We start from the raw sequence: 13,915 nt of genomic DNA, 5'->3' as shown, positions 1-13,915 counted from the left end.
TGATTGGAAAAAGGCCTATAAGATCAGTGAGTCCAAGAGTTTACTTATAACTGCCACATCTACTACTAAACCATGTTACCAAGTGCCACATGGAACCATGGAATTGTTAAGGTTGGAAATCTTCTTTAAGGTCATCAAGTCCAACTGTCAATCCAGCATCACCACTATGTTCACCATTTTACCGTGTCCCTAAGTGTGAAATCAACGTATTTTTGAACAGTTCCAGGGACCAAGATTCAATCATTTCTCTGGGTAGGCTGTTCTCTGGGTAGGTGTGCTTTGCCACCCTTGGAATGAAGAAATATTTCCTAAAATCTAATTGAAACCTCCCCTGGTGCAATTTGTGGCCATTTCCTCTCATCCTGTCAGTTGTTACATGGGAGAAGAGGTTGACCCCTATCTCACTACCACCTCCTCTTTCTGGTCAAGCAGGACCTACTTTGTTGGCCTTTGTTCTTATCCACAAACACTCAACTCTGTTCTTCAACATCATTAACCTCTAGGTAATGAAAACACTTCCTAATTCTCTCCCACAATTCCTCTCACCTTGCTTTCCCTTTTGAAGAGTTTATAGCCATCCATAGCAGCACTCCAGTTGTGCAAGCTAAAACCTAATTTTACATTATTAAGGAATTTAGTTGCCTGAAGGTAGGTATTCAGTAGGATTTAACCTCCCAGAATTCTGAAGGATTTCCCCAGGCACCTCTGGTACACCCTTGTCTGACAGGAGTGATGCATACACTCCTTAGATACCTATCTTAAAACTAATTAAATTGACCCCAAGGGTAAGAACAATTTAATATACTTTTGGACATTTAAATATAAGACAACTAGTCTAACCTGGTCACCTAGGCAGTAATTGGTAGAGGAACAGATAAATAAGGTGAATTACTCATATCATATGAAGGTATTTATTTTAGAAGTGTGAGAAGAATTCCCTTTCTCCAAGGACTATTAAGGGAACTAAAATCCCTAAATGAGACAAAATTTAGATAGTTACTTTTAGGTGAGATCAATCACTCTCTGACTGATAAATGACTAGTCTATTCTAATCTACTAATGTAATTTGTTTTAATTAAATCTCTGTACTCCCCAGTGGTCTAGTTGTTAGGAACTGGCACTCTCATTGCTGTGGCCCAGTTTGGTTCCTGGTCAGGGAAGCAGTCCTTTGTGGAGACCAATGTATGTGGGGCATGAGGAACATGCAATGAGATACTTCATATTCTACATCTGTCTCAGAAATGTAGTCCCTTCTTATCAACACTTACACAATACTGTCTCTGTAGACATTAATAAATTCTCATCAACAACTATCCCCTGTCCCTCAACAGAGGGACATGAGCTTCCACCACTCCCCTAGATGTTCATAAGACTTGGATCCCATCTGTCAAGGCAGGTGATCAGCACAGAAGATGCAGCATGTTCAAGTGTTGGGTGCAAACCCCAGCTTGGCTTGAGGCCCTTGCCCAGTTCCTTGAAAGCTCACTCTGCATCTATTCAAGTTCTTCCTGCTACAGTATTTTCTACAACATTGCACCCACATCACAGACTATTTTTCCTCCAGACTTAAATTTCTTAGAGGCACAAACTGGACCTCCCGGTCCTTCTGCATTAGTCAGCAAGTACACATGGGTCCTTGAGAAAAGACATGGTGTTTAATGATAAACCAGTATTTAACAAACAATTAGGTGTACTGTTATTTTTCATATTTTCCTATTTTCCTTTGTCTGTTTCTTTGGCTTGTAAAATTACCATTTGGAAGACAAACTGATCATTCCCTCTTTTCATGTTTGTGCTTCATGCCTCCTTTGTAGATGACTTGCAGGCAAGAACAATTTACAATAAAGGAATTAAATTATCAGTTTTCATGCTTCAGCAGTTTCTATTCCACATTCAAAAGCAAACTATGTCAAGATGAATCACAGAATTATAAATTCACAAAACATGCTGAGTTAGAAGGGAACCATCAGGATCACCAACTCCAACCCCTGGCCCAGTGCAGGTCACCCCAAGAGTTACACCATGTGCCTGAGAGCCTTGTCCAAACACTTCTTGAACTCTGCCAGGTTTGATGCTGTGACAGCTTCCCTTGGTAGCCTGTGCCCAACTACCCTGTGGGGGAAAAACATTTTTTAATATCCAGCCTTCCAACCTACACCTCTCCTGGCTCAGCTTCCTGCCATTTTCTCGAGAAGTCCTGTCCCTGGTTAGGCAGTGTTTGCCCCTCTCTTCTGCTTGTGAGGATGTTGAAGGCTGCAGTGAGGTCACCCCCCAGTCTTCTCCAGGCTGAACAGACCAAGTGCCCTCAGCTATATGGCTTCCCCTCAAGGTCCTTCACCATCCTTGTGAAGTTCATTTGGACACTCTATATTGACTTAATAGCTTTTTTTATATTATGGTTGCCAAAACTGCACCTGGTTGTCAAGGAAACAGCCTTGAGGGGGACATAGCCTTATGTTATGAGACCAGGGCTTGAACAGTTCTGTGACACTGTGTGAGCTGTCTGTACTGAAGTGGGCCTCATAATTTTGTTTTTTGTGGTTTTTTTTTTTTTTTTTTTTTTTTTTTTTTTGTTCCTGAATCCTGAGGCCTAGCATGATAACCCAAAAATATCATCCCAACCAACATTCTTCTGTGTTAATGAAATAATTATTAATATGGTTAAGACTTTGCTAAAGACATAGTCATAATTTAGTTGGTCTTTCCAATCATTAGTTTATGCTTTTCTGTTATCCTCAGTGGCTTATTTGTTACTGGAAAAAATGGAACCAGCTCTCTCTTCAGCATTCTGTTTTCTCACCACTGAATGTGGTGAGAAATTTGTCATCAGCACACGGCAAAAAACCTATTTTGCTATTCTTTTGTGTAATTCTTAGTGTTTGATGAAGTTATGTTTTTGTACTTCAGTTCTTGTCACCATATTTTATTTATTGCGATATTTTAAAATCTTCAGACTTAAGAAAAAATCTATTTTCTGTTGTTTCTCCAATTCAGGATACTATTCTATTTCAGTTCAATCATGACACAGTACTAGAGATAATTTGTATAACTAAACTGACCTGAACAAAAATTTATTTGTTAATAGCTTGTTAACTTTATTTCAGGTTTGTTAGTAATTGTTATTCATACCATCTAATATGTCTTCCTGAGAACCTTGCTTCAGCATCTGTTTTGGTTTAGCTTCTCTAATAGGAGAATTTGGGCTTTTGTTTGTTTATATTTTTAAATTTTAAACCTTTCATGCTGGATCATTGGAGATAGCAAGTCTCCTTTCTTTTTAGGATTTTGTGTATATACTGCATATAGCAACTAAGGGAGGAGATACACTGTCCGCAAATCTTTGGCCTTTTATTGTCACTCCAAATCCCACAGATTCTCTGCTTCTGTGAGTCAGTCTAACACTGGTCTCAGCAGCAAGAGTGCACTTGTCATTACTACTCATCTTCTACTGCTATTTCAAGCCAGGGTACTGTAAGGGACAGTCTGAAGTTCCCCTCATTTTTGCCTCACGTTTGCCACAATGGCAGAGACTGAGATCCTGAAGACCCCAATTGGAATTCCAGCTTGGAGAAGTGGATGAATATTTGCAGGTGTGTTTGCTCTGCCACCACGGAACACTGCTTTGAGCAGGGACTGGCAAGGACCTGGCAAGGAGCAGCTTGTTCTGTGTGCTTACATGTGCTTCATGATATCTGCTCAACCCATGAATTTTCCCACCTCTTGGCCAAATGAACTTTCTGGGGTAACTCTGGTGATGTCCCACGGAAGACCCCTCATCTGCCTCATGATCACCGTGATGGACAGAGATTGAAGCCCCCTCCCAAGGATTGAGACTGAGACCCTATCACAGAGGGGAGGCCTGGCCTGATCAATGCGAGATGTTTGCCCAGGTGTGGTCGTTGGACCGAGAAGACAATGGCTCTCGCTCACTGCTGATAAGATGATCTGTTCCCCCTCGGTGTCTTCAATGGGCTTATTCTTCATTGTACCTGTTCCCCCAAACAATTTCAATAGACTTTCATTGTCTTTTGCCTGTTCCCCACCTCAACGAAGGACTATAAAAGACCCCTAGTTAACCAAGAATTGGAGCATCTCCCCAACGCGACAAGATGGATCTCCATTGTCCGGACCAGTGAGGATTTCATCTGTGTTGGTAGCTATACTTATCCTCCTCTTTCTCTCTCTTTCTTTTATCTCCTTTTCTGATCCTTCTATCACATTTGCTGTTGGCCCTTAATAAAGGTGCATTTGTTGTGATTAAACTGATGGTCCCCTGCTGTTTTACTTTTTGCACTTTTGGGATCAGTAAAGGAACCATCACAACACCCCACTTGTCCTAGTGGATCGTGACAGGTACAATTTATGTGGAAAACCTTTGTATGTTGTTCATGGAATAACACATACAACATGTGAGCACTCTGCTCTTGTTTATATTACCTAAAAAAATCTGTACTTCCTTCTCTAGTTGCCCACTATTCTGCCATAAAATGTTCTGGAGAGTAGCATCAAAGTACAGTTAATGATGACTAGCAATTTACTCCCAAGATTTCTATATGATTCAAAATACATACTTTTCCCATTTTGAAATTTCATACTTTTCATTTTTATTTCCTATCTCTGGATTCTTCCACTGTAGACAATGAACTGTCAGCAAAGCTCTGCTGTGACAGCAATTGCAGTTTGGCAAGTATTTGACTGCAGCAGTTAGACATTTAAAACCACTGTAGTTCCCACTTTCTCTTCCTTTCAAACATTGTTTCAGAAGTGGTGTATAGTCATATTTTGGTCACCTTTAGAAATTTGTTGCACTTATTGATAGGAGGTTAATTCAACTTCTGAGTAGAATTTGCAGTTACCTTTTTAATAAATCATTCAGAGAAATAGATTTGTGAAGCAATGGGAAGATTATCCTGATCTTTTCAGAATCCCTTGAAAAAATACCCATTTTATGCATTAATCACAAGGGTAAGCATACTGTCCCATTCTTTTTAGTATCAATGATCATTTGCTTTGCCAGCTATGAAGGTTTTCGATGTTTCTGTTACTTTTAATATTTGTAGGCTGCATCATTTGCTTCATTAATTTGGTGACTTCATTTCCCCTCACTATCATATTTGCTCTTTGTACACTGAGAGATTCTATTTTTCCATTTTTTGCCTCCTTAGTAATTTTTCACATGCCTGAGTTATGTTTTCCAGAAGTCTTATATTTATTTTGTAGGTTTTCAAACTTTTTCTTTCTGTTTAATATTTGTCTTATGACTTGGTAATCTTGCATTACCTGATTTCTTGCTAATATCATGACATTTTTAATTTTTAAAATTTTTCTTCCTGGGGCATATGGTGTAATTATGACGTCTGCTATCAAAAATGGTAGCAGTATTTCATTCACTAAATGTAACTATGCATCTTTTGGCTGTTAGTTCCATCTTCTCCAGTCTCAGTAGGTTCCTTGTTTACCACCTTTCTCTTGGATTGCCCATTTTACATTTTGCTGAGCACATTTATGACAGTCCCTGCTAGAATGGTTATCTAATTTTTATAATACAAATAAGCATTTTATAAAACTGTCATGTGTAAAAAAGTTAATTATTGTATTTTATGGGATCTATGCCTTATTCAGAGCTTATGCATTAGGCTAATAAGAAATCAAATGTGATGGCTAGGCCATTTCTCTAGTTTATTGAAACAAACAAAGCATATAAAATGTTTTTTTACAGCAGCAGCTTATTTTAACTTACTATCTAGAAGTTGGCTTTTTCTTTAACACTTGAATGCAAAATTTGAATCTATCCATCACTTTATATTCCAAGTTTTCTACACTAAGATAATAGTGCAATGTTTGTGTAATAAGAGCTCGCAGAACTCATACAGAAATCACAAAATGTGTCAATAATATCAAATATCAGAAGGAAAACTAGATGTTAATTTGGAGCTGATCCCAAATTGTAGAAGACTGAAAAACGATCAAGGCAATTATGCAACTCTGCTTCACTGGTTAAGACATTCCACCAAGAGTTTGTACACCTAAAACAATGCATACGGAATTACATGGTCAAGGTGTAAATTAATGATAACTTACCCATGTGGCTTTTTAAGCCACTTTGCAAAGCCAAAATATTTAAACCCTGCCTATAAGCACCTGCTTCACAGTATAGCTTATAAACATCTCATTTTTTTTAGCATGCTGGCATTTTGAGATTATAATTATTTATATTACTGAAATAAATCAAAAATTAAGTTTCTGTCTGAGCCTTATTGATTCTGTTCCATTGCCATGGTATTCCAAACACTTGTTAGTGCACAAAACATCCTTTTTTTTTCTTTTGAATGCATGCCTTAGCAACTTAAATATCTTACTGAATGTCATACCTCAGATTGAAACCATTATATTTTTCCCAAGTCCTTATACTGTGATTAGAGTATATATATCTGTATCTATATATGTAATCTATATGAGATGTAACATTCAGGAAATGTGTCAAGAAATACAAAGGCATTTCAGTCCATGCTCTTTTCAACAGCAAACACTGACTAAACACTGACTGAAGAACATGGATTGTAAAATCCTTACTTCAGTGTTCACTGATGTTCTCTGGGAACAATTAGCCATTTTTTTCCTGACATTTGCATATTTCTTCAAATACACAAGTTCTTGCATGTGTATTTATACACACATGTAAAGAAAGACTAGTACATGACAGGTGAAAGTGACACCATGTGACTAACATGGGACACCCAGTGCTTGTACTAGATAAGTATCTAACAATCCCTGGAAGATCTGAGCTTTGCTTTGTAATATTTAAGCTGTAATTATTCATTTTAGAATAAAAAAACCTGACTGATCAGTCTGTGTGCTACAATGGTGGCAGGCACACTGTGGAACATATTTACCTACATCTGAATAAAAAGACCAGTTGCTAAAAGCTAAATTCGTTATGCCAGAAGATTCCAACTGTCAGGGAAAAAAAGACAAAAATATTGATCAGGTGATGCAGCATTTGATAGGAATTGATTTACACACAGTTTCATATTGGGGTGCCTGGTGCTTGCAGTTGTTCGTCTCCATTTTTGTTGCATAGAACAATGGAGAAATGTTGCTAAAAAACTACTTTTTCTGATTGTGTGAAAAAAACTGTATGCGAATTTATAAAAATCTGTCAGATTTCCTATCCAAATTAAATATTATTTTTCATTCTTCATAGCATGCATATATCTAAAATTTTTAAGACAAAACATTAAGTGCCTGTAATAGCAATGCTTGCATTTCAGCATTACTGCATAAACACTAAAATTTCACAACAGCAATATTCATGAAATGGTTCCTTCATGATTGAAGACATTTGTAGATTCAGCAAACAAAATGCATTGCTAAAACAGGTGAACCTTATTAAAAAAGCTTTTGGCTTGTATTAGTTCTGTCTCTAAGCCTGTTGTGAAGTCAGAATACTTGTTCTTGTTAAGCATTGATCACTCTGCAGGATTTTCCTGCTATGGAATGTCTGACATTATTTGCCTTTTTCTAAGGAGTCCTTTGCTGGCTCCCTTTACATAGAGCTGACTAGCTTATTGCAATCAGTTAATTGTCTCCTTGTCATCTATTTAATATAATATTAAGAAATAATCGTGCTTGTGGCATGTTTTCATAATGTATTGGGCTTCTCTTATATCTCTTCAAGCAAATAGAAATCTTGTCCATTATACATTTCAAGGTACAAGCAACTTTAACTGTTGCAATATATATCTTTGTCAAGTCTCCTTTTTGGATTTCTTTTTGTTTATCATTTTATCAGTTTTTTATCTTAATATTTTCAGTATACTTCTGTGTTCATGTACCTGACTGATATAGAATTCCCCAAGTATCTAGGTAGGTTCAGATACATAGATTCAAATAAATCAAAGTAATTACAGATTCTCATCACTTCACAATTCTTCAAGTCAAGCAGAAATGTGCTAATAATATTTGTAAACATTCCAGTTTCACAAGTGTGACATTAAAAAATCCCTTATCTTGATTTAAAATATTTGAAAATTCAAGGAGTAATAATAATGATGTTGTAATTGTAAATATAAGGGAAAAGTTACTGATACTTTTTTTTAATAAAAGAATTGTAATAAATTTGTTGCAGCCTTATTTTACACTGTTTTACTTAGTTCCATCTTCCTCACATGGTGCTCAGACTGAATGCAGAAACGCAATACTACAAGCTGACATTTTAAGAGATTTCAAGAGTGCTGTACAGCTTAGATAAATCAGATTTTTCCAAGATGCTATAAACTAAAAAGTCAAATCGGACAAAAATGTTACTATATATGATTCAAAAGAAAAATAATTCTATTACTTTGTCTGTGTTATTTATCAAATTTTCTTTTATGAGAAAAGTATAGTTTTTACTATCTTGAAACTTGAAATGAAGACTGATTTTACATAAAAGAGAAAATTTGTTTTCCCAGGAGATATACAGAAAGGTTCTCTGAATCTTTTATAAGTTAAATAAATGCTCAACAAATCAACAATTTTTATTTGTAACAGAAGTTGTGTTTAGACTGAAAAATACATGCTTCAATCTAAAATTAATGCTTTCCAATTTATCTTTAACCAAAATTTGGTCTGAAAATCTCTAATACTGAGTTAATATAATTATCTGTCTCAATTAAAAAAAATATTTTTATTGCATGCAGATATCTGAGTTATGGTTGATTTATTTAATGAAACAATTTTTTGTAAGTTATTAGTCATAATTTTCTGTAAATATTTAATTAAAATTTTTAAAATAATATCAGTTTAAAAAATGGCTGCCCTGCAGTGTTGCGCTGATAACAAAATCAGGTTACAAAGTGTGAGTTTTCAATCTCAGAAAAACTAATCTAAGATGAACTGAATAGTGTAATATAAATCAAAATAAGATTTCATCTCTTTTCAGGTTTGAAAAATGGGACCCAGTTTAAATTTCACCAGCTTTCAAGGCAGTTTGAGACATATGTTTATCTTTCTCCCTGAGACTCCCTGAGAATCCCTAAATTTAGATTTAATTCCACAGGATCATTGTAAAAGTTCTATTGTTTGACATATTGGTTGTACCAAGCTTTTAACACAAATAATTAACTCAAAGTAGCTCAGCTGTAAGAGCTCTGTGAGCCTTTACTGTACTTTGAAAGCCCTGCAATTATTAGACATTAATTTTCTGTGCATCTGCATGAAAGGGTTTATCCAAAGCTTTATCAAATGTAATGCAAAAGTTCACACTAGTTTCAGTGAAAATTGAGGAATGCTCCGAAAAAGGTCAAGATGAGCAAGCATGCATTTAATGTGAGATACATGGATAGCAACATTGAAGGCAGAGGAAATTGTTCTCATTCTTGAAACAAGTATATGCTGGAAGAACCAGCCTTACACTGCTTTAATCTTCTCTAGGACTTTGAGGAGCAAGTAAAATGATTGCATTCTGAAATAAGGCATTGATAGGATGAACCTGGAGAAAGATGCAGAGGCTCATCAGATGCATGTGTCACCAAATACATGGAACAATTCTCCGCAACCTTCCCCCTGAAAGAGACTGGGAACAACTCTCAGAGAAGCTCCACAGCCATAAAGTTATATCAGACTTAATGTCAGCCTTGCTCAGCTGAGCTGCTCTAACAGCACACACAGGAGTAACTGCAGAAAACAAGCAACTCTCATTCATTCACTGGCAGTCCATCACTGTCTCCCACTGCTGCACATTTGTGCCCTTATCATTTCTCCTCAAAAAATGACAGGATGTACATGTACAACAAAAGATTTAGCTCAACTGCTTCTGTTCCCTTGTGTTGGGATGCCCTTTCTGACAGTACATATCTGACAAATAGAACTCAGTGTCGTAGGGTATATTTGTGGAGCAGTATAAAATTTTCTTGAAAAAAATGTGCTGTAAATAATATGTACACATAGCAACATTGCAAGTGACTGCCAGGCAAAAGAAGATTATTAACAACTTTTAATTAACAAAAAATCAGACAACAAAACAAAACAAAAGCAAAAACAAAAACAAACACAAACACAAACAAAAACAAACACAAAAAAAAAGCACAAAAAAACCCCACAACCAACTCACAAAACAAATTAAAAAAATAGACAGAAGGAAAAAAATGTAAAAAAACCACACTCCAAAACCCAAAAAAAAGTTAAAAAGTGGTCTCTTCCAGTTGAATTATTTTCACAACGTTTGTTATTTGTCTGGAATATGGATAAACTGATGCTACAAGCTGAAGAGTGGGAGGAGAGAAAAAATAAGACAGCTATAATCAGTTACTGGAAACTTCAGATTATTCCTTGCATCTGTTGTGCAATTCTTCATGTGCTCAGCCTTCTTAGGTGAATGTGTGTTCTCACAGGTGTCAGTGCTGTCTAGCTCTAATAACAAGGTACAGGCCCATGATGCCTTCTCATATTTATGATCAAGAGAGGCTGGTGCAGGCCAAGGCTCTTCTTGTCAGTCAGGAAAAAGAAAATACAACTCCAGGGAGCACAGCAGCTCAACAATAGATGCCACTGAGGAGACGTTTGTGTCTTCTAGATCATCATCATCCTTCATAGCTGAGTGTGGCTGAATGCAAACAGAACAGAAAGTTGGCAAAATCCCAAAGGCATTTGACAAGACTGGATTTGCCTTTTATGAAGCTCATACACAGGAGCAAGGAACATGATTGAACCAAGTCTCAGTAATTAAGAAGAGATGGTGACAATGACCTGAGAAGTAGCATTTATTAATTAAATAATAGATGCTTGTACTCTTGGAAAACAGCAGTGTCAATTTAAACAGGCTGTTTTCCAGTAAAGCCTATAGTCTTAATATGCAGTTTTGCTAATGTCTCCCTGACCAACCAACTAAAACAGAAAGGCCAGGATCTGAGAAACAACTCAAGGGTTTTTTTATGTTTTTCTCAAGATAGATAAAAAATACATGCACCATATAATATGCATTTATTTCCTGTATTGTTTCCTCCAGTTTTTCCTCATTCAGAATGACCAGAAATTCCCTCAGCACTGTAAAAAGCCTGCTGAGTAGTGTAGTCTCCAGTGGAATACCAAAATGAGTTGATTCGTCACTTGTAAATTTGCCAGTTTCCACCAGAAACTTCAAGAGAGTAATAAACATTTTGTGTTTCTGATTTTGACACCTCTAGTCTTGCAAAGGGAGACATGAAGAAAAAACGAGAACCAGAGATCAAAAAGAGGCTTCACAATTATGATCTCTTTTCCACAGGGACAAATAATACTGTCCCCACTCCCAGCACACTAATGTCATTAATATAACTACTTGGTCTCTCTGGTCCTGCACAATTTCATAATCTTATTTGGACAGAGTAGAAATTCACATATCACCATAATACGAATGAAATGTAAATGAAGGCATTAATCATCAGAGATCCAATGTAGAAGACCATATGCTTGTACAAAGCCACGTAAAATCACACTGGGTAGAAAGAACAGGATTTAACCATTATGTGATTGCCAGAGGGATACAAAGATAAATGTTACTTAGAAATCACAAGAGAGCAAATGATCCGCTGAAACATACAATCATCCAAACCCATCAGGATCAGCTCCTACTTCCTATTCTCATCTTAACAATCTCTTTATCCCTGAGATGCAATATGGGAAGTGAGAGGGCTTGTGTGTGGAGAGAATTAAAGCCTTTACTGTTCCAACAATACTTAGTCATAGCTTTTTGTTTGTTAAATAGTAGCACAGGTCAGCTCTTCTCTCTCCTCGTGTGGTCAGAAGCAATGAGCCCACTGCTAGGACTTAGCCTAGAAAATATAACATTGCTTCCTCTCCTCCCCACTAGCACAAGCAGGCATCACTCCCAAATCTATCAAAGATAAAGCAATCGCCTGGTCTTAAGAGACCTGCAGGGAAGGCATTTTCAGAGGAATTTCTGGCCTCTGAAAGAAGAATTGTTAGCATTGATTTTCCCCACAGCAAAAGATGTGAATATACAGCACCCTTAAAGCTTCATTTGTTCCGTACCTTCGGCAGTTTGCCGCAGCAGTATTCAGAGTGATGTATAATGCTGCCAGAAGGAGCCAAATTTTCCATAGAAATGATGAATCTTTAACACAGGAAGCTTAAGGTTTTGAAATGTAGTTTAATATTAGCTACTGATTTCTGCTGACCTCTTTGTGCTTTCTTGGAAAAGAAGTAAAGCTCGTAGAAATACTTCTTGTACTACAGGGAAAAGTAATCCCCTGAAACAGGGAGCTAGCTTTGACTCTCAGTTCTTCTGTTTTTTTTTTTTTTTTTTTTTTTTCTCTTTAAGCCAATCAATAAAGAAATTAATCCTCTGTCACTTTCAGGGTCACGTATTTCACATCAATTGAAGTTTGCGGTAATAGGTGAAAAAAATAAAAGAACAAACTACAAAAGTGAGAGGTCAGAGACCTCTGAGGCAATTTATTCTCTCAAACTACCAAAATGACACAGAATATTTTTAAGGCAATTACAAAGATCATAATGATTTGTAGTTCTACAAAAGAAGGACAAGCAAGGTTCCTGTTTCATTTTTGTGTATGTGTTTAAATCTACATAGAAGCATTTTACTTGTTTAGATCCTGAAGAATGGAACTGTTTTTCCTCTAGCTGTGTCTGGCAATTTCTCACCTTTTGTTTTACACCTTCCTTCTGCTAGTTTTTCATTGCAACGCGACACAAAGAATGTCAGCTGTAACAGAAGACATTGCTGGTTCAAATGCATGAAATTTAGACAGTGACCAGATGTCATCCCCACTGCTCAGTCTTTGCAGTTAGCTCTGGTAATGTCTTTTGTTTCACTTTATTAAGGGAGACAAGGTTGTAAAAGCTTCTTAAGTAAAGGGTAAATAATGTATCTGGCTTGAAATGGATAGCAGGAGCAGAGCGCCAGAAAGAGCTGTTCTGTTCTTTTCTTCTGTTGAACCTGTGGAAGAAAAAGAAAAGTATTATCCAAAATGCTGATGAAGCAGTTATGTGTTCCTACAGACAATATAAACCAGTATTTTTGAAAAGGACACAGTGCAGATTTTTAAAATTATATGTAATATCAATACATATAAAAATATATATAATTATTTATATGCAATGCCAAAATAGATATTTGACAATACAATTGCCTTATGCTGGATTCCTTCACTTCCAATTTAGAATCTAATTTAATTTAATCACATTACAAAGAGGTGCCAGATGCTCCAGCTTCCAGTTGTGATCAGGCAAATGATGGACTACCATTATTTTTCTACAGATAAAAAGATTTTTAAAAATTTATTTTAATCTATACTTTCCAATTATGTTTATATGTAAGCACTGATTCATATCCTTCCTAATAAGTATTTTTGTTGACTTCATTAACAAAGCACGTCTCACAGTAACAAAGTGCCCACAGAGCACATGGGATTAGGAGTGGAGATTGTTAGACAGGCCTGCATTTCTGCTAGACACTCCCACAACATTCAGATTAAGTTAGCTCTATAAGCAAGTAGATTTATATATCTTAAACTGAAAAATTACAAGCTAATTAGTGGAGCTCAAAATATAATGAGAATGAAACCCCTCTGCATCTACATTATGTACTGCCCAAAGACAGTACAAGGGTTAGTTGCTGTCCAAAGCCTCTTTTTACAAATAAATTGGAAGAGAATTTAGGACAATGACTAACACAGACAGGACTGTTGGGTCCCTGAGTTATGAAGTGAAGACCCACAGACATGTAGGCAGATTTTATCAGTTGGAGGCCAAACGCTTCAGAAGAGTCATGTTGAAATTAAGGAGCAGGTTATAAAACTGAAGTGCAGAGGGCTTGGTAGATAATAATTGAACAGTGTGAGACAAAAGCCAAGGGTATAACATAAGATAAAGAGCTAGTTTTACATATGCTGGTAAATAAGGAGATGTTATTTAA

The sequence above is a fragment of the Anomalospiza imberbis genome, chromosome 3, assembly GCF_031753505.1.
Source record: "Anomalospiza imberbis isolate Cuckoo-Finch-1a 21T00152 chromosome 3, ASM3175350v1, whole genome shotgun sequence".
Lineage (NCBI taxonomy): Eukaryota > Metazoa > Chordata > Aves > Passeriformes > Viduidae > Anomalospiza > Anomalospiza imberbis.
This window is presented reverse-complemented; position numbering follows the sequence as displayed.